This window comes from Pristiophorus japonicus, chromosome 4 (genome assembly GCF_044704955.1).
Source record: "Pristiophorus japonicus isolate sPriJap1 chromosome 4, sPriJap1.hap1, whole genome shotgun sequence".
NCBI classification, from domain to species: Eukaryota; Metazoa; Chordata; class Chondrichthyes; family Pristiophoridae; genus Pristiophorus; species Pristiophorus japonicus.
The window spans coordinates 268282817-268307932 of NC_091980.1; the positions used below are offsets into that span (position 1 = coordinate 268282817).

Sequence of the window (25116 nt, forward strand, 5' to 3'; positions counted from 1 at the left end):
GAGGCATGAATGATGTAGATATAAACAAGTTATTAAACTTGCCATTTTAGGTCCTGAGCTGCTGGAAATGTCACGTTGTAGAATGTAAATGTTCAAAACTGAATAATGCAACATTAAACAAGTTTTCTGGAATTTTGGTTTGAATAATGAAAGGAAGAAATATTGCAGAATATTTCCTGAGGAAATTAATAAGCTAGATAGAAATCAAGAGAGGGATGAGAGAAGGAAGAAGAATGCTGAATTTTTTTCCCCTAGAAGATTAAATAGAGTTCAAGATAAGATACATTGCATGTGGTCTAGCCCAGCTTGGGATCTCAGGCTTTCACTCTCCACCTGTCCCCCTTTCCTTAACAGCATTTAGTGCAGTACTAGGTTTGCCCCTCTACTTGACCCCAAGTGATCATTGAGCTCTGTGGTGATGATCATTTGTAGGTGTAATATGGAAAAGAAAGTTTTTAAAAAGACTCAAAAGGAATTGCAGATAAAAATGGGAAGAAGTGCAACTTGTGTAGGATTGTGTTTTGGTCTTGTTGGACAATTCCTTTAAAAGCACCAAAAATTATCCAACAGTTTTCTATTAAGCAGTTCCCTGGTCATTTTAAACCATTAACTTCCTCCCTATGATTGATATATGTGCTCCTCGTATCCCATCTCTGCCCCCACCCCCATTTTCTTTGTTTTTATAAACTTTCTAAAATGCCTTTTTGTCTTTAGTTCTGATTAAACATTACACCCAAAATGGCATAACTTGTCTTTTCTCTTAACATTTACTGACTGACCTACTGTGATCTTCTAGCATTTTCTGCTTTTACTTCCTTTACAATATTATTCTGTATTCATAACATTTTACAGCAATTTTGTAAAATCTTAATTTATTAATTCACACGAGAAAACATTTAAAAAATTTCGATACTGCTAGGGTTATAATATCAGCCGCAGCAACTTTTTTTGTTGTTGCAGTATTTGCAGTCTTTCGTTTGTTCCGTTTCCTGCTGAATTCCAGTTCCGTTTCCTGTGACGTCACAGGCCGACCTCCGGGCCTCCCGCTGCTCGCTGGCCTCCGGGCCGCCCGCTGCCGAGTGCATTACTCCCCTACACCCCACTGATTTCGGATTCGGCTCCAAACTGCGTTTCTGATCTCTGCCTGCTCACAGCCCTCGTCCGGGCAGGTAAGTGATTGGCTGGTTTATTGATGAGTATCTCTCTTTCTCTTTTATAACAGATAAGTCTAATTAGAGGGATGGCAGGGCAGCTCAGTCCTGTGGAGTGCATGTCCTAAGGCATATGGGAAGTCCTGGATGCTTCACACAGCCTAGACGACCGTGTGCAGGAGGTGTCTCCAGCTTCAACTACTCGAGCTCCGCGTTTCGGAGCTTGAGCAGTGGCTGGAGTCACTATGGTGCATCCGCAAGGCTGAAAGCTACGTGGATAGCACGTTTCAGGAGGTGGTCACCCTGCAGCTTAAATGCATGCAGGCAGAGGGGAAGTGGGTGAACACTAGATAGAGGAAGAATGCTAGGCAGCTAGTGCAGGAGTCCCCCCATGAGAAATCTTACTTTCCAACCGATATTTTCTTCTGAGCACCAGTGAGGGCGATGGTGCCTCTGGGGAGTGCAGCAAGAGCCAAGTCCAAGGCACCATGGGTGGCTCAGTTGCACAGCGGGGAGGGACAAAGAATAAGAGAGTTTTAGTGGTAGGGGATTCAATAGTTCGGGGAATAGAGGTGTTTCTGCGGCCGTAGACGTGACTCCAGGATGGTATGGTGCCTCCCTGGTGCCAGGGTCAAGGATGTCACCGAGTGAACGCAGGGCATTCTGGGGGGGGAGGGGGGGGGGAGAAGAGGGTGAACAGCCACAGGCCGTGGTCCATATTGGGACCAATGACATAGGTAAAAAGAGTGATGAGGTCCTGCAGGCTGAATTTAGGGAGCTAGGAGAAAAACTCAAGGGTAGGACCTCAAAGATAGTAATATCCGGGTTACTACTGGTGCCACGTGCTAATGAGTACAAGAACAGAAGGATAGAAAGGATGAACGTGTGGCTGGAGGGTTGGTGCAGGAGGGAAGGCTTTAAATTTCTATGGCATTGGGACCGCTTCTGGGGGAGATGGGACCTGTACAAACCAGATGGTTTGCACCTCAACAGCGCTGGGACCAATATCCTTGCAGGGAGTTTTGCTAGTGCTGTTGGGGAGAGTTTAAACTGGCTTGGCAGGGGGATGGGAACCTGAGAACAAATGATATCGGGAAGGAAGTAAAGCAGAAGTTGGAAAGCAATGATGTAGAAAGTGAATCTGTAAGACAGAGGAAACAAGGGTTAGTAAGTAGTATTCAAGGAGATCTTCCTGTGCTAAATGGTACACACTTCAATGCAAGGAGTATAGTGAACAAGGCGGATGAGCTGAGAGCACAGGTAGACACTTGGGAGTATTACATTATAGCCATTACAGAGACATGGCTAAAAGAGGGACAAGTTTGGCAGCTCAATGTTCCTGGTTAAAGGATTTTTAGACAGGACAGAGAGGGGGTTAAAAAGGGGGTGGGTCATGGTACTGATTAAAGAAACTATTACAGCACTAAGGAGGGATGATATGTTAGAGGGATCATCAAATGCCTTATGGGTCGAACTGAAAATTAAAAAAGGGGCGATCACACTGCTGGGCGTGTATTATAGACCCCCAAACAGTGGGAGGGAGCTAGAAGAGCAAATATATAGGCAAATTTCTGTGAAGTCCAAAAACCATAGGGTAGTAATAGTAGGGGATTTCAACTATCCTAATATTGATTGGGACAAATATAGTGTGAAGGGTACAGAGGGTGTGGAATTACTAAAATGCATTCAAGAGAACTTTTTTAATGCAGTATGTAACAAGCCCAACACGGAGGGGGCGGTTCTGGATTTAGTTTTTGGGAATGAAGCTGAGCAGGTGGAAGGGGTATCAGTGGGAGAGCACTTGCATGCCAGTGACCACAATTCAGTCAGATTCAAGGTAGTTATGGATAAGGACAAGGATAGACAGTCAGTCGAGGAGGCGGGAGCTCGGAGTAGCGCAAGTTCGGGGACGATGGAGAAGCCTATAAAAGCCAGCAGGAGTCGAACAGTTCGAGTAGTCAGTCGAGGAGGCGGGAGGTCGGAGCTGCACGAGTCCGGGGTCGTCGGAGAGGCCTATAAAAGCCAGCAGGAGTCGAACAGTTCGAGCAGTCAGTCGAGGAGGCGGGAGCTCGGAGCAGCGCAAGTCCGGGGTCGTCGCAGAGGCCAGCCGGTGCAGCTGGGCGAGAAGGCAAAAAAAAGTAGAAAGAAATCGAAAGGTGACGTCACAGCCAAGGGGGTAAGTGATTGGTGAGTAGTTTTTATTTTTTCTTTTCTCTTTCAGTAAGTAACTTTTAGCATTGTTGTTGCCAATTTAAGTTTATCTAAGGGTTAAGTCATGGCAGGCGAGCTCGGACATGTGTTATGCTCCTCCTGTACTATGTGGGAACTCAGGGACGCTTCCGGTGTCCCTGATGACTATGTGTGCGGGAAGTGTATCCGCCTCCAGCTCCTGACAGACCGCATTGTGGAACTGGAGCTGCGGGTGGATTCACTCTGGAGCATGCACGATGCTGAGAATGACGTGAATAGCACGTTTAGCGAGTTGGTCTTACCGCAGGTAAAGGTTACACAGCCAGATAGGGAATGGAAGACCAACAGAAAGAGCAGTACAAGGAAGGTAGTGCAGGGGTCCCCTGCGGTCATCCCCCTGCAAAACAGATACACCGTTTTGGGTACTGTTGAGGGGGATGACTCATCAGGGGAAGGTAGCAGCAGCCAAGTTCATGGCACCGTGGGCGGCTCTACTGCACAGGAGGGCAGAAAAAAAAGAGTGGGAGAGCTATAGTGATAGGGGATTCAATTGCAAGGGGAATAGATAGGCGTTTCTGCGGCCACAACCGAGACTCCAGGATGGTATGTTGCCTCCCTGATGCAAGGGTCAAGGATGTCTCGGAGCGGGTGCAGGACATTCTAAAAAGGGAGGGTGAACAGCCAGTTGTCGTGGTGCATATAGGTACCAACGACATAGGTAAAAAAACATGAAGTCCTATGAGACAAATTTAGGGAGCTAGAAGTTAAATTTAAAAGTAGGACCTCAAAAGTAGTGATCTCAGGATTGCTACCAGTGCCACTTGCTAGTCAGAGTAGGAATCGCAGGATAGCTCAGATGAATACGTGGCTTGAGCAGTGGTGCAGAAGGGAGGGATTCTAATTCCTGGGGCATTGGAACCGGTTCTGGGGGAGGTGGGACCAGTACAAACCGAATGGTCTGCACATGGGCAGGACCGGAACCAATGTCCTAGGGGCAGTGTTTGGTAGTGCTGTTGGGGAGGAGTTAAACTAATATGGCAGGGGGATGGGAACCTATGCAGGGAGACAGAGGGAAATAAAATGGAGTCAGAAGCAAAAGATAGAAAGGAGAATAGTAAAAGTGGAGGGCAGAGAAACCCAAGGCAAAAAACAAAAAGGGCCACATTACAGCAAAATTCTAAAGGGGCAAAATGTGTTAAGACAAGCCTGAAGGCTCTGTGCGTCAATGCAAGGAGTATTCGGAACAAGGTGGATGAATTAACTGCGCAGATAGCAGTTAACGGATACGATGTGATTGGCATCAAGAAGACATGGCTCCAGGGTGATAAGGCTGGGAACTCAACATCTAGGGGTATTCAGCATTTAGGAAGGATAGACAGAAAGGAAAAGGAGGTGGGGTGGCATTGCTGGTTAAAGAAGAAATGAATGCAATTGTAAGGAAGGACATTAGCTTGGATAATGTGGAATTGGTATGGGTGGAGCTAAGGAATACCAAAGGGCAGAAAATGCTAGTGGGAGTTGTGTACAGGCCACCAAATAGTAGTAGTGAGGTTGGGGATAGCATCAAACAAGAAATAAGGGATGTGTGCAATAAAAGTACAGCAGTAATCATGGGCGACTTTAATCTATATATTGATTGGGCTAACCTAACTGGTAGCAATACGGTGGAGGAGGATTTCCTGGAGTGTATTAGGGATGGTTTTTTAGACCAATATTTCGAGGAACTAACCAGAGAGCTGGCCATCCTAGACTGGGTGATGTGTAATGAGAAGGGACTAATTAGCAATCTTGTTGTGCGAGGCCCTTTGGGGAAGAGTGACCATAATATGGTAGAATTCTTTATTAAGATGGAGAGTGACAAAGTTAATTCAGAAATTAGGATCCTGAACTTAAGGAAAGGTAACTTTGACAGTATGAGGCTCGAATTGGCTAGATTAGACAGACAAATGATGCTTAAAGGGTTGACGGTAGATAGACAATGGCAAACCTTTAAAGATCATATAGATTAATTTCAACAATCGTACATCTCTGTCTGGAGTAAAAATAAAACGGGGAAGGTGGCTCAACTGTGGCTAACAAGGGAAATTAAAGACAGTGTTAAATCCAAGGAAGAGGCATATAAATTAGCCAGAAAAAGCAGGAAACCCGAGGACTGGGAGAAATTTAGAATTCAGCAGAGGAGGACAAAGAGTTTAATTAAGAGGGGGAAAATAGAGTACGAGAGGAAGCTTGCCGGGAACATAAAAACTGACTGCAAAAGCTTCTATACATATGTGAAGAGAAAAAGATTGGTGAAGACAAACGTAGGTCCCTTGCAGTCGGATTCGGGTGAATTTATAATGGGGAACAAAGAAATGGCAGACCAATTGAACAAATACTTTGGTTCTGTCTTCACAAAGGAAGACACGTAATCTTCCGGATGTACTAGGGGACCGAGTATCTAGTGAGAAGGAGGAACTGAAGGATATCCTTATTAGGCGGGAAATTGTGTTAGGGAAATTGATGGGATTAAAGGCCGATAAATCCCCAGGGCCTGACAGTCTACATCCCAGAGTACTTAAGGAAGTGGCCCTAGAAATACTGGATGCATTGGTGATCATTTTCCAACAGTCTATCGACTTTGAATCAGTTCCTATGGACTGGAGGGTTGCTAATGTAACACCACTTTTTAAAAAAGGAGTGAGAGAGAGAAAACGGGTAATTATAGACCGGTTAGCCTGACATCAGTAGTGGGGAAAATGTTGGAGTCAATCATTAAGGATGAAATAGCAGCGCATTTGGAAAGCAGTGACAGGATTGGTCCAAGTCAGCATGAATTTATGAAAGGGAAATCATGCTCGACAAATCTTCTGGAATTTTGTGAGGATTTAACTAGTAGAGTGGACAAGGGAGAACCAGTAGATATGGTGTATTTGGACTTTCAAAAGGCTTTTGACAAGATCCCACACAAGAGATTGGTGTGCAAAATCAAAGCACATGGTACTGGGGGTAATGTACTGACGTGGATAGAGAACTGGTTGGCAGACAGGAAGCAGAGAGTCGGGATAAATGGGTCCTTTTCAGAATGGCAGGCAGTGAGTAACAGAGAAAATAGGTGCAGGAGCAGGCCATTCAGCGCTTCTAGCCTGCACCGCCATTCAATGAGTTCATGGCTGAACATGAAACTTCAGTAGCCCCTTCCTGCTTTCTCGCCATACCCCTTGATCCCCCCGAGTAGTAAGGACTTCATCTAACTCCCTTTTGAATATATTTAGTGAATTGGCCTCAACTACTTTCTGTGGTAGAGAATTCCACAGGTTCACCACTCTCTGGGTGAAGAAGTTTCTCCTCATCTCAGTCCTAAATGGCTTACCCCTTATCCTTAGACTGTGACCCCTGGTTCTGGACTTCCCCAACATTGGGAACATTCTTCCTGCATCTAACCTGTCTAAACCTGTCAGAATTTTAAACATTTCTATGAGGTCCCCTCTCATTCTTCTGAACTACAGTGAATACAAGCCCAGTTGATCCAGTCTTTCTTGATAGGTCAGTCCCACCATCCCAGGAATCAGTCTGGTGAATCCTCGCTGCACTCCCTCAATAGCAAGAATGTCCTTCCTCAAGTTAGGAGACCAAAACTGTACACAATACTCCAGGTGTGGCCTCACCAAGGCCCTGTACAACTGTAGCAACACCTCCCTGCCCTTGTACTCAAATCCTCTCGCTATGAAGGCCAACATGCCATTTGCTTTCTTAACCGTCTGCTGCACCTGCATGCCAACCTTCAATGACTGATGTACCATGACACCCAGGTCTCGTTGCACCTTCCCTTTTCCTAATCTGTCACCATTCAGATAATAGTCTGTCTCTCTGTTTTTACCACCAAAGTGGATAACCTCACATTTATCCACATTATACTGCATCTGCCATTCATTTGCCCACTCACCTAACCTATCCAAGTCACTCTGCAGCCTCATAGCATCCTCCTCGCAGCTCACACTGCCACCCAACTTAGTGTCATCCGCAAGTTTGGAGATACTACATTTAATCCCCTCGTCTAAATCATTAATGTACAATGTAAACAGCTGGGGCCCCAGCACAGAACCTTGCGGTACCCCACTAGTCACTGCCTGCCATTCTGAAAAGTACCCATTTACTCCTACTCTTTGCTTCCTGTCTGACAACCAGTTCTCAATCCACGTCAGCACACTACCCCCAATCCCATGTGCTTTAACTTTGCACATTAATCTCTTGTGTGGGACCTTGTCGAAAGCCTTCTGAAAGTCCAAATATACCACATCAACTGGTTCTCCCTTGTCCACTCTACTGGAAACATCCTCAAAAAATTCTAGAAGATTTGTCAAGCATGATTTCCCTTTCAAAAATCCATGCTGACTTGGACCTATCATGTCACCTCTTTCCAAATGCGCTGCTATGACATCCTTAATAATTGATTCCATCATTTTACCCACTACTGAGGTCAGGCTGACCGGTCTATAATTCCCTGTTTTCTCTCTCCCTCCTTTTTTAAAAAGTGGGGTTACATTGGCTACCCTCCACTCGATGGGAACTGATCCAGAGTCAATGGAATGTTGGAAAATGACTGTCAATGCATCCACTATTTCCAAGGCCACCTCCTTAAGTACTCTGGGATGCAGTCCATCAGGCCCTGGGGATTTATCGGCCTTCAATCCCATCAATTTCCCCAACACAATTTCCCGACTAATAAAGATTTCCCTCAGTTCCTCCTCCTTACTAGACCCTTTGACCTTTTTTATATCCGGAAGGTATATTACAATATATATTAATGATTTAGATGAAGTAATTGAGTATTATATCTCCAAGTTTGCAGATGACACGAAACTGGGTGGCGGTGAGAGCTGTGAGGAGGACGCTAAGAGGCTGCAGGGTGACTTGTACAGGTTAGGCGAGTGGGCAAATGCATGGAAGATGCAGTATAATGTGGATAAATGTGAGGTTATCCACTTTAGGGGCAAAAACACAAAGGCAGAATATTATCTGAATGGCGGCAGGTTAGGAAAAGGAGAGGTGCAGCAAGACCTGGGTGTCATGTTTCATCAGTCATTGAAAGTTAGCATGCAGGTACAGCAGGCGGTGAAGAAGGCAAATGGTATGTTGGCCTTCATAGCAAGTGGATTTGAGTATCGGAGCAGGGAGGTCTTACTGCAGTTGTTCAGGGCCTTGGTGAGGCCTCACCTGGAATATTGTGTTCAGTTTTGGGCTCCTAATCTGAGGAAGGACATTCTTGTTATTGAGGGAGTGCAGCGAAGGTTCACCAGAATGATTCCAGGGATAGCTGGACTGACATATGAGGAGAGACTGGATCAACTGGGCCTTTATACACTGGAGTTTAGAAGGATGAGAGGGGATCTCATAGAACCATATAAGATTCTGACGGGACTGGACAGGTTAGATGCGGGAAGAATGTTCCTGATGTTGGGGAAGTCCAGAACCAGGGGACACAGTATTAAGATAACGGGCAGGCCATTTAGGACTGAAATGAGGAGAAACTTCTTCACTCAGAGTTGTTAACCTTGGAATTCCCTGCCACAGAGAGTTGTTGATGCCAGTTCATTGGATATATTCAAGAGGGAGTTAGATATGGCCCTTATGGCTAAGGGGATCAAGAGATATGGAGAGAAAGCAGGAAAGGGGTACTGAGGGAAGGATCAGCCATGATCTTATTGAATGGTGGTGCAGGCTCGAAGGGCCAAATGGCGTACTCCTGCACCTATTTTCTGTGTTTCTATGTAGACCAGGAATAAAAGTCTCAATTGGGGAAAAGCTAACTTTGCTAAGTTGAGAAGTGATTTGGCCACAGTGGACTGGAAACAGCTACCTGAAGGTAAATCAGTGTCGGAACAGTGGCAGGCATTCCGGGAGGAGATCCGGAGGGCTCAGGCCAAACATGTGCCAATAAAGAAAAATCGTGGAAATAACAATTGTAGAGTCCTCGAATGTCTAGGGACTTACAGGGGAGGATAAAGAAAAAAAGGGAAGCTCGTCATATACCGACGGCTAAATACTGTCGAATCTCTGGAGGAATATAGAAAGTTCAGAGGTAAAATTAAAAAGGATATTAGGAATGGTGAGAGAGAGCATGAAAAATTCTTGGCGAGTAAAATCAAGGAAAACCTAAAATGTTCTATAAATATATTAAGAGCAAGAGGATAATTAAAGAAAGGGTACGGCCTATTAGAGACTATGAGGATAATCTTTGTGTGGAGGCAAAAGATCTTGGGAAGGTTCTTAATGAATACTTTGCGTCTGTTTTCACAAAGGAAAGAGGCAATGCAGATACTCCCATTGAGGAGGAGTGTGAAATTCTGGATGAAATAAATATAGTGGGAGAGGAGGTATTAAGGGGTTTAGCAGCTTTGAAAGTAGATAGTCTCCAGGCCCAGATGAAATGCATCCCAGGCTGTTGAGCGAAGCAAAAGAGGAAATAGCAGAGACCTTGACCATCATTTTCCAGTCCTCTTTGGATTCAGGCATGGAGCCGGAGGACTGGAGGATTGCGAATGTGGTACCCTTGTTTAAGAAGGGAGAAACGGATAGGTCAGGTAATTACAGGCCTTTCAGTCTAACCTCAGTGTGGGAAAATTATTGGAAAAAATCCTGAAGAACAGGATAAATCTACATTTGGAAAGACAAGGATTAATTAGGGATAGTCAGCACGGATTTGTTAAGGGAAGATCGTGCTGGACTAACCTGATTGAATTTTTCAAGGAGGTAACCAGGAGGGTCGATGAGGGTAGTGCGTACGATGTAGTGTACGTAGACTTTAGCAAAACCTTTGATAAGGTCCCACATGGCTGACTGGTCATGAAGGTAAAAGCCTATGGGATCCAGGGCAAAGTGGCAAGTTGGATCCAAAATTGGCTTAGAGGTAGGAAGCAAAGGGTAATAGTTGATGGATGTTTTTGTGACTGGAAAGATGTTTCCAGTGGGGTTCCACAGGGCTCAGTACTGGGTGCCTTGCTTTTTGTGGTATACATCAATGATCTAGATTTGAATATAGGGGTATGATTAAAAAGTTTGCAGATGACATGCTGTGTGGTTGACAATCAAGAGGAAAGTCACGGACTGCAGGAGGATATCAATCTACTGGTCAGGTGGGCAGAACGGTGGCAAATGGAATTTAATTCGGAGAAGTGTGAGGTAATGCACTTGGGGAGGGCTAATAAGGAAAGTGTATACACATTAAATGGTAGGCCACTTAGAAGTGTAGATAAACAAAGGGACCTTGGAGTGCTTGTCCACAGATACCTGAAAGCAGCAGGCCAGGTGAATAAGGTGGTTAAGGCGGCATATGGAAGGCTTGCCTTTAGTGGCCGAGGCATAGAATACAAGAGCAGGGAGGTTTTGCTTAAATTGTATAATACACTGGTTAGGCCACAGCTGGAATACTGTATGCAGTTCTGGTCGCCATAATATAGGAAGGACGTGATTGCCCTAAAGAGGATGCAGAGGAGATTTACGAGGATCCTGCCTGGAATGGAAAATCTTAGCTATGAGGACAGGTTGGATAGGCTGGGTCTTTTCTCCTTGAAACAGAGGAGACTGAGGGGAGACCTCATTGAGGTGTATAAAATTTTGAAGGGTCTGGATATAGTGGATAGCAAGGACCTATTTCCCTTGGTGGAAGGGTCAATTATGAGGGGGCATAGGTTTAAGGTGGTTGGTGGAAGGTTTAGAGGGGATTTGAGGGGATCTTCATGCAGAGGGGTGTGGGGATCTGGAACTCACTGTCTGGAAAGGTGGTAGAGGCAGAAACCCTCACCACATATAAAAGGTGTTTGGATGGGCACTTGAAGTGTCGTAACCTGCAGGGTTATGACCTGGAGCTGGTAAGTGGGATTAGACTGGATAACCTCTTGTTGGCTGGCGCAGATACGATGGTAAATACTTCAGGGAATCTAGTACGACCAGAGTGGTCTCCTGGACTAGTTTCGATCACCTGGATGGGTCGGCGAGGAATTTCTCCAGATTTTTTCCACAATTGGCCTGGGTATTTACCTATTTTTTTGCCTCTCCCAGGAGATCGCATGGCTCCGGGTGGGGTGGAGTGTAAAATGTTGCGATAGCTGGGGTATCACAGTTGTGTGGGGCGGATTGGTTGGGCCGGATGCTCTTTACCTGTCTGCCATTGTTCATAGGTTTAAATGTAACCTTCAGAGCCACTGACTGAGGGCCGTGTGGCTCTGTGTCGGCCGACACACACAATGGGCTGAAATGGCCTCCTTCTGCACTGTAAATTTCTATGTTTAATGTTGCTGGCCACTATATATCCATCCTATGTCTGGAGAGCAGCTGAATAGGTTAGAAATTCTGGCATAACAATAGATGTACATGTTACTGCATTGTTTGAGCCACAGTCACGCATTCAAAAAAAATGTGTTGAAAAACAAGACGGCCAAATGGATTAATCAGAATCTGAATCAATATCTATATTCGCTACTCCAGCTGATCCTTAGTTCAACAACTGGGTGAATCATAGCAAAGACATACATTGTCAATCTTTGAAAGAGGCAGTTGAAGCTATAAAAGAGATACCTGTACTGGGGAAGTTGCGCATGCCAAAATTATTATTGTAATCAAATGAATCCAAAGAAAATTATTCTAAGAACTTTACTTCGCCATGCTATTGGATAAAATCTTGTCTTCAGATTTTATCCAATACACAGAACCATTATTTATGAATCCACCTTAAAGTGGCAAATTAGGTTAATGAGTACTCTCTTGAATTCAGAGGCTCACCATTAAATTTAATGGGCGGCGTAAAGGAAAGAACAAAAATAATCGTAATATATTACGGATGAATATCTAATTGAATTATGAGCCTTACAAACTGAATTGAATCAGGCTGGGTTAATTGGATAAATGTTACCAAGTCAAAGAAGTTGAAATGTCCCTGCCTCAGAAGCACAAAATGTACAAATTGAAATAGTAATATGATTTAATAAAAACTTGTGTCATGTCCCCTCTAAAGCTTTTGGAACCTATCCTCATAACTAAGAGCATTTAAATTAGTTATTTCCCTCTTGTCACCTCACTTATCCCTTATTATTGAGAAGTTAACAATTACTTCCAAGATCTCTTTCTTGATCTATTACCCTTAAATGTGCACTCTTGCATGGTATAAACCAGCCTAACCCCAGAATAATGACGCTGTGTTGCCTATATTAAAGGGCATCTGCCACAAATAGGCCTATTCCCTTAATTTGTTCAGATCACCCTACAACCTATTGATTTTGTCTAAATTATTAATCTCTGAAGATATCTGTGCCACATGTAAATTTAAGAATGGTTCCATTTATGTCCTAATCTAAATCATTAATGAAAACGATAAGCAGCAACAGTCCAAACATTGAGCCTTATGAAGCTCCACTCAACCAGGACCCATTCAGATTCACTCCCATTAATAACAATCTTAACCAATTACCTATCCAGCATATCTGTCCAATTATTCCATATGATCTAATCTTATCCAATAGCCACCTATTGTTTCCTGGAAAACAAGGCATACAACATCAACAGGAGTACCACCATCCACTGTGCTGGTCACCTCCTCAAAGAACTCCATCAGATCAGCAAGGTATGAACTATGTTTTCCAAACCCATACTTGGCATCCCTAATAACGATGGTACTCTCCATTTAATCATAAATCACTTTTCACATAATGCTTTCCAACAGCTTCCCTACTACAGGCATTAAACTCGCTGAATCCGTGAGCCAGTAGCTCAAATAAAACATCCTCCATTTCTTTTAACACTGAATCGGATCCAACTGTCCTATCAGATTTATACAGCTCAGTAGCAGTCAGTTCTATTAAAGAGATTTATGTCTAAACAACTGGGACCATAGCAGAGCCTTCAGAAGCGATAACTGATGCAAATTTATTTAACTCATTGCTATATCTTTACCCTTATACGTAACAAGTCCTGATAAATCTCTCAAAGGACCAAAACATAACTAAAGAAAATCTACCAGTTATTACAATTAACCACTATCCTTCTTTCTAATGCTTTATAACATACCCAATACTGGCTGGTGTATTTTGGCAGCAATTAATCCATTGCAGTTGCTTGGATAACTATTCTCCTTTAAACAAAATGGACATGATGATGATTAGCCAACACACAGAAATTCTAACAGGAACATGACAGTACCCTAGCAAGTCAATCTTTTCAGGAGAGGAGGGGGAGGAGGAAAGGAGTAGAGAAAACTGGCAGGGTAATGGAGGAAGGAAAAATAATGTGACAAAATTCTGCACAATATTGTAACATACTCTTGGTCAAATATATGCAATACCACAGCGGCTGCAGTTGTAAAATGATTGCACTATTAAATTTAACAGAAAATTGAACTGTCTATTCCAGTTGTTAAATATGATATTGCATTATTATCAAATATTAAATTATCATTTCAAAAGGATTTACTTTTTTGTCACTGCAGAAAGGGCATCCTTTGGTCTATCCCAACTTTACCACTTTAATATTGAACCTTCTGTATGTACTAAACTAAAACAAAATGAAATGAGATTATCCACTGGTAGGTGAAATGCATTTTAAGGGACATTCTGAACACAGCTACAAAAATCTATCATTTCATTTATTTATTGCCCAGAAACAAAGGTGAGAATGAATGTGCCTGAATGCAGTTGTAATGAATTGTTCCCTGCCAGATTGTGTGATAAAATACTGTAACTCTTCTTACTGAAGCTGCTTAAAATACACAGCAAATGGAGTGTCATTCATGCAGCAAGATATTTGGATATGGATTTTTTTCAGTTTGACATCTAGGTAAACAATGTTTGCCGACACACATTTCATAGTGGTATTTATTTTCTTTTAACAATTATTCCTGAGTTTTTATTTTTCAGGAGAAAAATGCTTTAAAGAAAGTAAGTACTTGAAAATGTAATTTTTACAATATCTACAGCTATTCTTAGAGATATATGACAAGTGAAACATTGTCTGTTTCCTGGTCACAAGGCACAATACTTAAATCTTAATTAACTCGCAAGACTGTGTGAAAATACAACCATAAAGGCACCGACCGGATCATTTCAGCACCAAGCATAGAAACAAACCTTCCAGCAACCATGTTTGGTTCAGTTCTAAACAATCAACACCCAAATTAACTTAGTAAATAAATCAAAGATGCCTAACCAATCTGTATATTTAGCAAAGTTTGTGCTTTTAATCAAAGCTCACAAGCCATCCTCAAAGAAATCCTATATTGGAATATCCATCGCATTAGGGAAGTAGGACAGATGATTTGCTGGACTTGGTGTTGAGGCTGTGATTTTTCTGGATACAATACTGATTTAGTGGAGAGGTCTTTTGTTCCGATTGTACAATCTGCCAATATTTCCAATAATGACTGCTCAAAATCCCTTCATTAAAGATAGTAATACTCTAAGTTTTTCCCCAAATCTAGCAATTGCCAAGAGACCTGGACTAGTGGATGATACTGTAGATCACTACAACAACTTGTATAGTGCCTTTAACATATTAAAACGTCCCAATGCGCTTCACAGGAGTGTTATAAAACAAAACAAAATTTGACATTGAGCCTCATAAGGAGATATTACAGCAGATGACCAAAAGCTTGGTCAAAGAGGAAGGTTTTAAGGAGGAAAAAGAGCTAGAGGCGGAGAAGTTTAGAGAAGGAATTCCAGAGATTAGGGCCTTGCCAGCTGAAGGCACGACCACCAATGGTGGAGCGATTAAAATTAGGGCTTCTCATGAAACCATAATTAGAGGCGCGCAGACGTCTCGGAGGGTTGTGGAGCTGGAGGAGATTACAGAGATAGGGAGGGTCGAGGCCCTGAAGGGATTTGAAAACAAGGATAAGTTTAGAAGAAGGAGATGTGATCTCATTGAAACATACAAAATTCTTACAGGGCTTGACAGGGTAGATGCAGAGAAGGTGTTTCCTCTGACTGAAGAGTCTAGAACCAGGGGTCACAGTCTCAGAATAAGGGGTCGGCCATTTAGGATGGAGATGAGGGGAAACTTCTTCACTCAAAGGGTGGCGAATCTTTGGAATTCTCTACCCCAGAGGGCTGTGGAGGCTGTCTTTGAGTATATTCAAGATAGAGATAAATACATTTTTGTATATTAAGGGAATCAAGGGATATGGGGATAATGCAGAAAAGTGGCGATGAGGTAGAAGATCAGCCATGATTGAGGGGCCGAATGGCCTATTCCTGCTCCTAATTCTTATGTTCTTATGAGAATTTTAAAAATCAAGACATTGCTTAACCAGGAGCCAATGTAGTTCAGTGAGGGCAGGGGTGATGCGTGAATGGGACTTGGTGCAGGTTAGGACATGGGCAGTTGAGTTTTGGATGACCTCAAGTTTTCGTAGGGTAGAATGTGGGAGGCCGGCCAGGAGTGCGTTGGATTAATCAAGTCTAGAGGTAACAAAGGCATGGATGAGGGATTCAGCAGCAGATGACCTGAGGCAAGGAGTGAATCGGGCGATGCTCTGGAGGTGGAAATAGGTGGCCTTAGTGATGGCACGGATAGGTGGTCGGAAGCTCATCTCAGAGTTAAATATGACACCAAGATTGCAAACAGTTTGGTTCAGCCTCAGTCAGTTGCCAGGGAGAGTGATGTAGTTGGTGGTAGGGAACGGAGTTTGTGGCGGGGAACGGAGTTTGTGGCAGGGAACGGAGTCAATGGCTTTGGTTTTCCCAAAATTTATTTGGGGTAAATTTCTGCTCATCCAGTACAGGATGTTGGACAAGCAATCTGACAATTTAGATACAGTAGAGGGGTCGAGAGAGGTGGTGGTAAGGTAAAGCTGGGTGTCGTCAGCATACATGCCTGGCAAGCAGCTTTCTTTACACATATTTCATAGGGTTGACTTGTTTATAAATATCTGACGATATATGCTTGCCTTATCAGGTAAGGTCATGTTATAAAAGGTACAGTTCTCATTCTATCCTTGGCATTTGTTGAACTGAAACGAACTTCAGCTGTGAGAGTCAAGTAGGCACAATGCATGTTTATTTTATGCTCCATTTTATTTATGTTTTCTTCCACTTGTAAGGTCTCACATGTTACACTGCCACCCAGTAAAGCAGCAAGCAACAACATTCTCAAATTCAACCCAAAGAGCTTTCCCTGTTGACTCTAATGATTTGACGCTCCCTTCTACAATGTTACCAACTCTTATTACACAAAAGGGTAGTCACTTCTTGCCACCTTGAAAGGGAATTCATTTTGAGAGAAATCTCAGTTGTCAACCTAAATCCTACTATTCTTCAATACAGTGGCCCCAATATTCTCCGCTGTAGTACCTGGGGAATATTCATTTCGTAGGTGCTATGGAAAGGAGAAAGGGGCGGAAATCCATTACAGCAGGCCTCCATGATCTTGATGTTGCCTATGTATTTCGAAGTCTTCCACAAATGGATGCACTTGAGAACTGTGTCCGTTCTTGCAATAAGCATATAACCAACATACCCATGGAAATGAGATGCTTGAGGGTATTCTTGATCCTCTTGCCTCAATTTACTCTCAGCACATCCAAGGGGGTTCCCATTCCTCTTTGGACTTCAGCTGTGGCTGTGTCCCCTTCCCCTTCCCCTATTTGCCAGTGCACTGGGGCTGGAACCAGGCCCTGCTAATGGCTTGGCCCAACAAATTTAAACATATGGTGGCCTTGTCTAAAGTGCACTTCTGATATGCTTCGCCTGTCGCAGCTGGGGAAGAGAAGGGGAAAGGGGTGGGACGTATTATTGTGGCCATTATTCCTTTATACAAATCTATGGTGCTTGCACATGCAACACTTATGTTGCTTACTTGAAATTTGTGAACATTACCTCAAGATATTGAAAATGAACCTGTACATTGTAACTTGCATCTTTATCCAGTTTGTCTTTGATATTTAGATTCTAGTAGTTATTCAAACAGTTAGCATAGCATACATCTTTAAAGCCACCCTCCAAAACAATCCATTCTTAGATTTAAGGAAAAATTTACAGGCCTATGGGGAGAGCAGGGAATTGGGACTAATTAGATAGCTCTTTCAAAGAGTCGGCACAGACACAGTGGTCTCCTTCTGTGCTTTAAGATTCTATGGATAAATATTTTTAGATCCAGGAACCGCCTTACAGAAAGTTTAACATTAAGTATCAAGTAAATGGTTTCTGGAAGAGTCGATTCAGATATTTTTATTTTAGACATTATTTTTCATAATTCTTCTTCACCTTCATCTTCTTAAGAGCCAAGATATTTTAATTGCACCTTCTTGGAGGGCTGAGGTCCATCTGGGAAAGAAATGCCATCTGCTACACCACAATTAATATTTCATAAAAACTGAACTGTTTAACTACTGTTGCCACATAAATATTTAACTTAACCGAGGAATCATTCGGCTTAAAATTACCAGAGAGCATTTCCAGTACTTGCAAGCATCTCTCATATATTTACGATTAAAGGATCAGCTCAGGGATAGTTTGAATAACCAGTTGAATGGCAGGGTGTTGGGTGGGACAGTGGTGAACAGCATTGTATCATCTTACTTGCAGGACCGAGAAACCCGGATTCAAGGGATGAGAGTCTCCTATAGCTGCCAGCTATAAGCGTTTTATGTGAATTAAGCTTGGCCACACTCAACCCAGTAATGCCATACTATGCATTTAACCAGCGTGTTTGATGTTGAGTCAAAGTGGTACAAGTGTTCCATTCCCCAGCACTGCCAACACTCATGTCAAGCACAATTTTTCTTTGTTAATGTAAGAATTTGAGATTATAATGGCAATTAACTATTCCATTTCTATATTAAAGAAAATATTTACATAGCAACTCAATCATTTCATATCTCAGAAACAGCTCAAAGCAATTTCAAATACAATAAATTATTTTGAACTGCAGCATAGATCCACATGGCTGTCTGAGATCTCCCAAATAAATAGAGTTAAGTTGAACTAAGAGTGTTCAAGAGACTATAAAAAACATGCTTTAAAGACCAAAGGGCAGCCATTTTGTAGGTAGTAAGATTTCAAAAGCAGCAGTTGATCTGATTTAGTGGCACTGGTTGAGGAAGCAGTGTCAGCCAGGGTACCAGGAAAACTTTGAATGTGTACCTGTACCAGTAGAACAGGTGGACAGAACTTGGTTTAACAACTCACCCAAAGGAGTATATCTCCTGCAGTGCAGCACGCTCTCAGTACTGCCTAGAATATAAGCTCAGTCCTGGAGTAGGACCTGAACCCACAACCAATTAGTGCCATCAACTAAGGTAGTGCAACCAAAATGAAGCAAACAACATTCATAATGCAATTTTCTAGTATTGTCCCTGCCATTACTGACATGCTGCACGAGAGTATACATTTTCTCCAAATAGAATTCATTTCAGGCCATTCTTTGCACCTCTCAGTGACCAGTGGAATGAATGACATTGGCAGAGGTCCAGGAGGAAGTTGCCTTCCTGCTCCCTCAGGAAGGAAATGATTCATGGTATTGTGAAAGCTAATTCATTTAGCTTAAAATAATTAGAATTGATGACATGGAGGGGAAAAAAGCAAAATATATACATACAGAAAAAATGCATCAGTTTACTTCATCTCCTTTAAAGTTATGATGATGGCAACATTTTCACTTCAGGCAAAGAATAAGAGAACTACAGTAACAAGTCTGATCTGAACAATAGATTTTCCTAAAGTTAGATACTGTAGCTGTCCTTAGGCATCTTTAAGCCTCTTTTTCATAACATGTCTACAAAGAAACACTGGTGTTTGTTCTCCCTGTTACCATTCCCACCCCCATCAAACAAGGTGTTTGCTAATAGCTTGGACTAATTGCTATACAAATATGATAGAGGATTATAGACAATTGTACTCCATCTGATGTCTCGCCCGAATTTTAAACAGTTACAAACAAGTTCTACATTAAAAGTGTTGATAAGGTATTTTATTTAAACTTTGCTGAAATCCAGATCTGAACAAAGGAACATATATTTAACCATTACTTTCTAATTGTATTGCTCATCTGGATGCTGGGAGCTCATCAAATGAAACCAAATTAAAATATGTGTATACTACCTAATTATCCATTGTAAGTATGCATTCAGCCATCTGTTGTCTGTGGAATCTACTAACCTGTACGACAGTCAGATAATCAGAAATGCTGTACGAAATGTGCAAAAGGGAATTTTTAATTCACCAAATGTTCCTTCCTTACAACAGTCAGATCTTAGTGCAGCAGATATGATACACAGTACTCAAATAATCCTATGCATCAGAGGGCAAAATTTGTTAAACCAGGCTCTTGGAAATAAAGGCTGCTTGCCACAAAAGACAGAAAACTCCATGAATTTAAACTAAGAGCTTCACAAATGCCTGTAGCACCATAACATCAATACCCTCCCACGTTAGAGAACCTTTCAACAGTAACAATGGTACACAGCAAAGGATTCTTTTTACAAAATGGCTGCTGAACTTGTTTACGAGATAGGTGCCAAACAGAAAGAAAAACTGCTCTAATTTTGAGAGGAGAAAAAACGCAAATAAATATAATCTACAATGTTCTGCTCAACCAGCGAGGTGAGGTGTCATTTTTCCATCACATCTATAAACCTGCACTACATTCAATCTAGTGAGCACTGTAATTCAGAAGGACGCACTGCTGGTTTCTACATTTAGCAACTTACCAGATCATTTTGAGAAGTTTTTTTTAAACCTGCTGAATTGCAGATTTGTCCTTTAAAAAAAAATTATATTTACACTATATATAGCAATGGTTATTTAAAGCTCATTACTAGCCAAAGCAAAATATTTACTGAAGATATTTTAGGGTCCAAACTTCCTGAGTTTGGCTGAAATCAGGCATTCCACCCATAAGGCAAGCTGGAATTCTGCCCTATATAAACTACACCCAAAATCCAAATCCAGAGGTAGGGGTGGTCACATCTATCACCTGGGTATGTCTGGAGATGCAACAGGCTATTCTGGCAATGCCAGATGATGACCCAGCAGATCCCATGCTTGCTAAAAGGAGCTGAATCTCTGGTTATAAATACCCTGAAGACGTAATGATGGTAATCTATCCCAGAGGGATCGAACACCTTCAGACTGCAGAGCCTCCAATTCATTGTTGCCAAGCAACATTTGTTTTCCGAGAGCTTTGACCCATTAAGGGCCTACCCCCATTGGAATGGTAAGGTGCGGCTCTGATTTTCAGGCATCTCTGTATGGTTATCATCTGGAATACACTGCCTGAAAGGGCGGTGGAGACAGATTCAATCGTGGCTTTCAAAAGGGAATTGGATAAGTACCTGAAGGGAAAAAAATTGCAGGACTACGGGGAAAGGGCGGGGGAGTGGGACTAGCTGAAGTGCTCTTGTGGAGAGCTGGCACAGACTCAACAGACTGAATGGCCTCCTTCTGTGCTGCAACTATTCTGCGATTCTGAGATAGTGACACCACAAGTCCCGTCCAGAATGAAAATGATTGGGTTATTCCCCTGTCAATCACGCCTGGAGACCGCATTGCTGTAAATAAATGGCATTGATTTTCTGCATATAATTGGTATTATGTAACTATCCTGCACTCACTGCATTTTGCTGGCGAAATAATCCTGACTCTTGTTTGCTGCACTTTCACTCACGAGTTCGGAGACTCCCAAGTCATGCTCGTTGGCTGACAGTGGTGTCAATATTCACTCCGAATATTAAAATGATCCCATCTCTGGGTTTTTGGATGTGGCCAACAGCCTGGGCAGCCGGCAGAGTTCTTGCCCCTTCTCATTTCTGGTGACCGAGTGGGCACCAATCAATTTTAGGCACACTCATTAGTCCAAATTACACGGGTACATTCTCGTCAGGCACCCTGTAATTAGCCTTCGGAGAAACCAAAACAGTAAACTGCAGACCGAAACTAGACAACCCAGATGCTTTTGGAGCAGTTCAACAGTTGTATATTTGGGGTGGTATGGTGTGCAGCAAATTACCTTCCCAGGGGCTCAGGAACAGTTCTCTGTGTAACTGCAATGGAGTTGAGGAAGCAGCACATCTAGTGAATAGCTGCTTATTTCAGGCTGCTCCACCAGGAGGACTTTCCAAACTCCACAGTGCTGATCCCGAGGCTATTAAATGGCTGAAGCATGTATGTCTACTTCAGCTCCTTGACATTTTTGACATAATTTATCTCCCTACTTCCAATCTTTATTGTACCACTTGTTCGGTCATTAAAAATATTCCCCCAAATCATGAATCTAAAAAGACAATCAAGAATATTTTTGTGCACTTCGAATGTGCCCAGGTTTCTGCACAAAAACATTGCCTACAAAAGTTAATATCCAGGTTAATCATGGAATAATTTTACAGATGTACTATTAGAAAAAAAAACCAAGGTCAAATTTTTTCCCTCCTTGAATATAAAATTTCTATTCAATGCAGGAGGCATCCCAGAAATTCAATTTACTTTCATTTCAGTACTGTACATTAGCATGGACTAATAAGGTAGTGACTAGCATTAAAAAAAAATTCAATCCTTTAACCAACAAATGATTTAATGCATTGTGTCATCGAAGAATAAACAGCCACAAAATGAGACGTTTAAATTTGCTTTGTGCCTAGGGTATACCTATTTTCCAGGTGCAAAACAGAGGAAAAAGGGTAGAAACCCATTACGCTGGTTCCAATCCCCCTTTGCGCTACAGTCATGCTTGCAGGGTATTCCCAGAGCATTCTCCCACCTCTCAGAATGCCTCAAATTTCCTGTCTCTGGGGGCAGCCCAAAGGTTGCAGCACACTCTGAAAGTGAGCCATGGGGGTTGCACTTAGACTCCACAGATTGCAGGATGTGAGAAGAGGCTGCCAGCAGTCTCCTCAACAAATTGATAACTGCTTCCTTTTCAGCAGCGATGATCACTGGGCCTGCAGACCTTCTGGCTGCTGGTGGCCATTAAAGCCGTTCCAGATCTAGGCATGGAGCAGCAGTCCACTTTCTCCCAGATCTGCAGCAGTCCACCCCCAATTTTGGATGCATGCCCAAAGGGGCATTCCTGCACTGGAGGCAATTTGGGCCCATAACCGATCACCTGAACCAGTCAAGTCTACTTAACCCGTGCTCAAGACAGGGTGGGGGGAGGGGAGCAGGGAAACGCTTCTTTAAGAGGACATTAAAATAACAAAACACAGCTACAACATGTAAACTTGCAGCTATACAAGATTGATTAGTAGTAAACATGTATAAATAATGTTGATCATTTTAGTACAAACAGCAGAGAGGAAATATCCCCCCATCATTTCTGACCAATCAGTGAAAACTAGTACATTCACTGGACCTCTCCACAAATTCAGGTACTTCACTACTCAAACCAGTAGAGTTCCTATTGTCGCATTATTTTCCTTCATTACAACAGTGACTACACTTCAAAAAAGTATTTAATTGGCTGTAAAGCGCTTTGGGATGTCATCATCATCATAGGCAGTCCCTCAGAATCGAGGAAGACTTGTTTCCACTCTTAGCATGAGTTCTTAGGTGGCTGTACAGTCCAATACAAGAACCACAGTTTGTGTCACAGGTGGGACAGATAGTCATTGAGGGAAAGGGTGGGCAGGGAACCTGGTTTGCCGCACGCTCCTTCTGCTGCCTGCGCTTGATTTCTGCATGCTCTCGGCGACAATACTCGAGGAGCTCAGCGCCCTCCCGGATGCACTTCCGCCACTTAGGGTGGTCTATGGCCAGGAACTTCCAGGTGTCAGTGGGGATGTTGCACTTTATCAGGGAGGCTTTGAGGGTGTCCTTGTAACGTTTCCTCGCGTGAAAGGCACTATATAAATGCAAGTCTTTCTTTCATGGAAGAATCTAATTTTAAAAAGATAATGAAGAACTTCATGTCTACTTTAAAGCTACAGTACCTCAAACGTACAAGAAATATTTTAAAAATGCTTGGTGAGCAGGTCATTGTTAGGGGATAACTTTAACTTAACCCACCCTGTGGGAAGCTGACGGGATTTGACTGGCGGCCCGTTTTACATTCTACCTGAGTTTACTTTCTATCGACTGCAATGGAAAGTAAATCGGCGGGGTGTAAAACTGGAGGCCGATTGGATCCCGTCACTTTCCCACAGAGTGGGTTTGGTTTAGGGGAGATTTTAACTCTTCCCAATTGATCGGGAGCAGATAAAATGGAGCTGCTCTACTTCCCGCTCGGTTCCCACTGATTTCCCATTTAAAGGCTGTTGTTTCTGGCGGCAGACTGCGGCAAGGACCTGCCTAATAAATGCAAACCAGGATCCCATGATGTATATCGGACTCCAAACATATTTTGACCTGCCCCCGAAGTGGCCTTCAGCTACGTAAAGCTGTTTGGAAGCCCGAGAGTGCGTCTAAAGTAATTTAAAAAAAAACTTACTTTAGTGAGGCGAGCAGGAGGAGTGCTCCTTCTGACCCCACATGTAAATTCTGGGCCTCGGATACCCCGGGCTCATTCCCCACCCAGCAGCAAGACCCTCGCAACAACCGCCTCGCCCCGCTGCTGAAAGCCAACTGATGTTTATTGCCGCTCCCTCCTCCCCCCACTGCTTTCAGCCCGAAACGGGTGACCAGCTGACTAGTGGCATTCAAATCGGCCGGGCCTCCGGCGGAGTCTGCTGCGTGGGATTGCGGTTGCTTCCTGCCTCTTTTCCGCTGGAAATTATAATCGGCCCTTTTAAGTTTTCACAAGAAGCTAGTTTTAGTACAACTTAGTTTAGTACTGACACCACTATCTGTGCCGATGTTCTGGGCATGTAACTGGCCGTAAATCAGGTGGCAGTTAACAATACAAATACACAGGCTGCCCATTTGATAAATGAACCTTCACTGCAAAACCTGAACATCTTTATTATGAATGGTGCTATGAAGACTTAATTTACTTAATTCATTCTTGGGATGTGGATGTCGCCAGCAAGACTGGCATTTATTGCCTCAAAGCTGCCCTTGACATGGTGGTGGTAGGCCGCCTTCCTGAACCACTGCAGTGCGTGCGGTGTAGATGCAGTTAGGTAGGGAGTTCCAGGAAAGGCTCCTTTAGTTCCTACTTCTACGCCAAAAATAAACTGTCAGTGGGAACTTCAGCTTTAATCTCAAAATGAATTGGGAGTAGGAATGGGGAGAATAAGGTTTTTTTTAAAAAAATAACTGCATGTTACCAACATGTTACAACTTATATCTTCTCAGGGTTTCGAACTCAATCTCTCCAAAGTAAAGAATAAAAGCCACCTACAATTTCTCATAGAACACATTCTAGAATTCAGTTTGTGGTCAGTGGGAGGCACTGAGCCAATTTTTCACAAGGAGGTGGGGGAAAAGCAAGTCAGAAGGCAAGTTTATCTCCTTCGGTCTCATGCAGCTCCGACTGATCATGTTAAAAGTGCCGTTATCCGGCTGCTAATAACCTCTATGGGCACTTTCTAGGAGGATGGGTTCAAAGCGCTAAAAACCTAAAGAAAGCGAGATAAGTAATTTTGAAAGACTTAGGCAAAGAAAATAGAAAGAATAAAACTGTTAAACCTGGGACCCAACCGACAGGGCATAGGTTCTGTCTAAAACTTAAATCATAACCCTCCTTTAGAGATCAGTGGACAAAGCAGAACCTTGGAAGGAATCCTGGCCCAACTTACTGATCCATGTTCTAAAATTAGTAACGTGAACCAGTCACATTTGAAGATGTAATATGCTTCTTGCATGTTAGATCCTGGTTCAGCTGTCTTCTTTGCATCAAATTACAACCCTAGGGTATTGTGTTTCTTTACCCAAGGTCAAGA

At 42.9% G+C, this 25116-nt stretch overlaps 1 protein-coding gene and 1 long non-coding RNA gene across 3 annotated transcripts in view; both read right to left on the reverse strand.

Moving 5' to 3' along the window:
* rtn1a (reticulon 1a) overlaps positions 1 to 25116 on the reverse strand; it is a 274924-nt gene that overhangs the window by 32219 nt on the left and 217589 nt on the right. The gene's annotated exons all lie outside the window — the stretch shown is intronic.
* LOC139263405 (uncharacterized) lies at positions 261 to 23847 on the reverse strand. Its single transcript, XR_011593139.1, has 3 exons — positions 23724 to 23847; positions 13383 to 13446; positions 261 to 2292 (listed from the first exon to the last, which is right to left on the reverse strand). It is a non-coding gene; the product is annotated as an uncharacterized lncRNA (long non-coding RNA).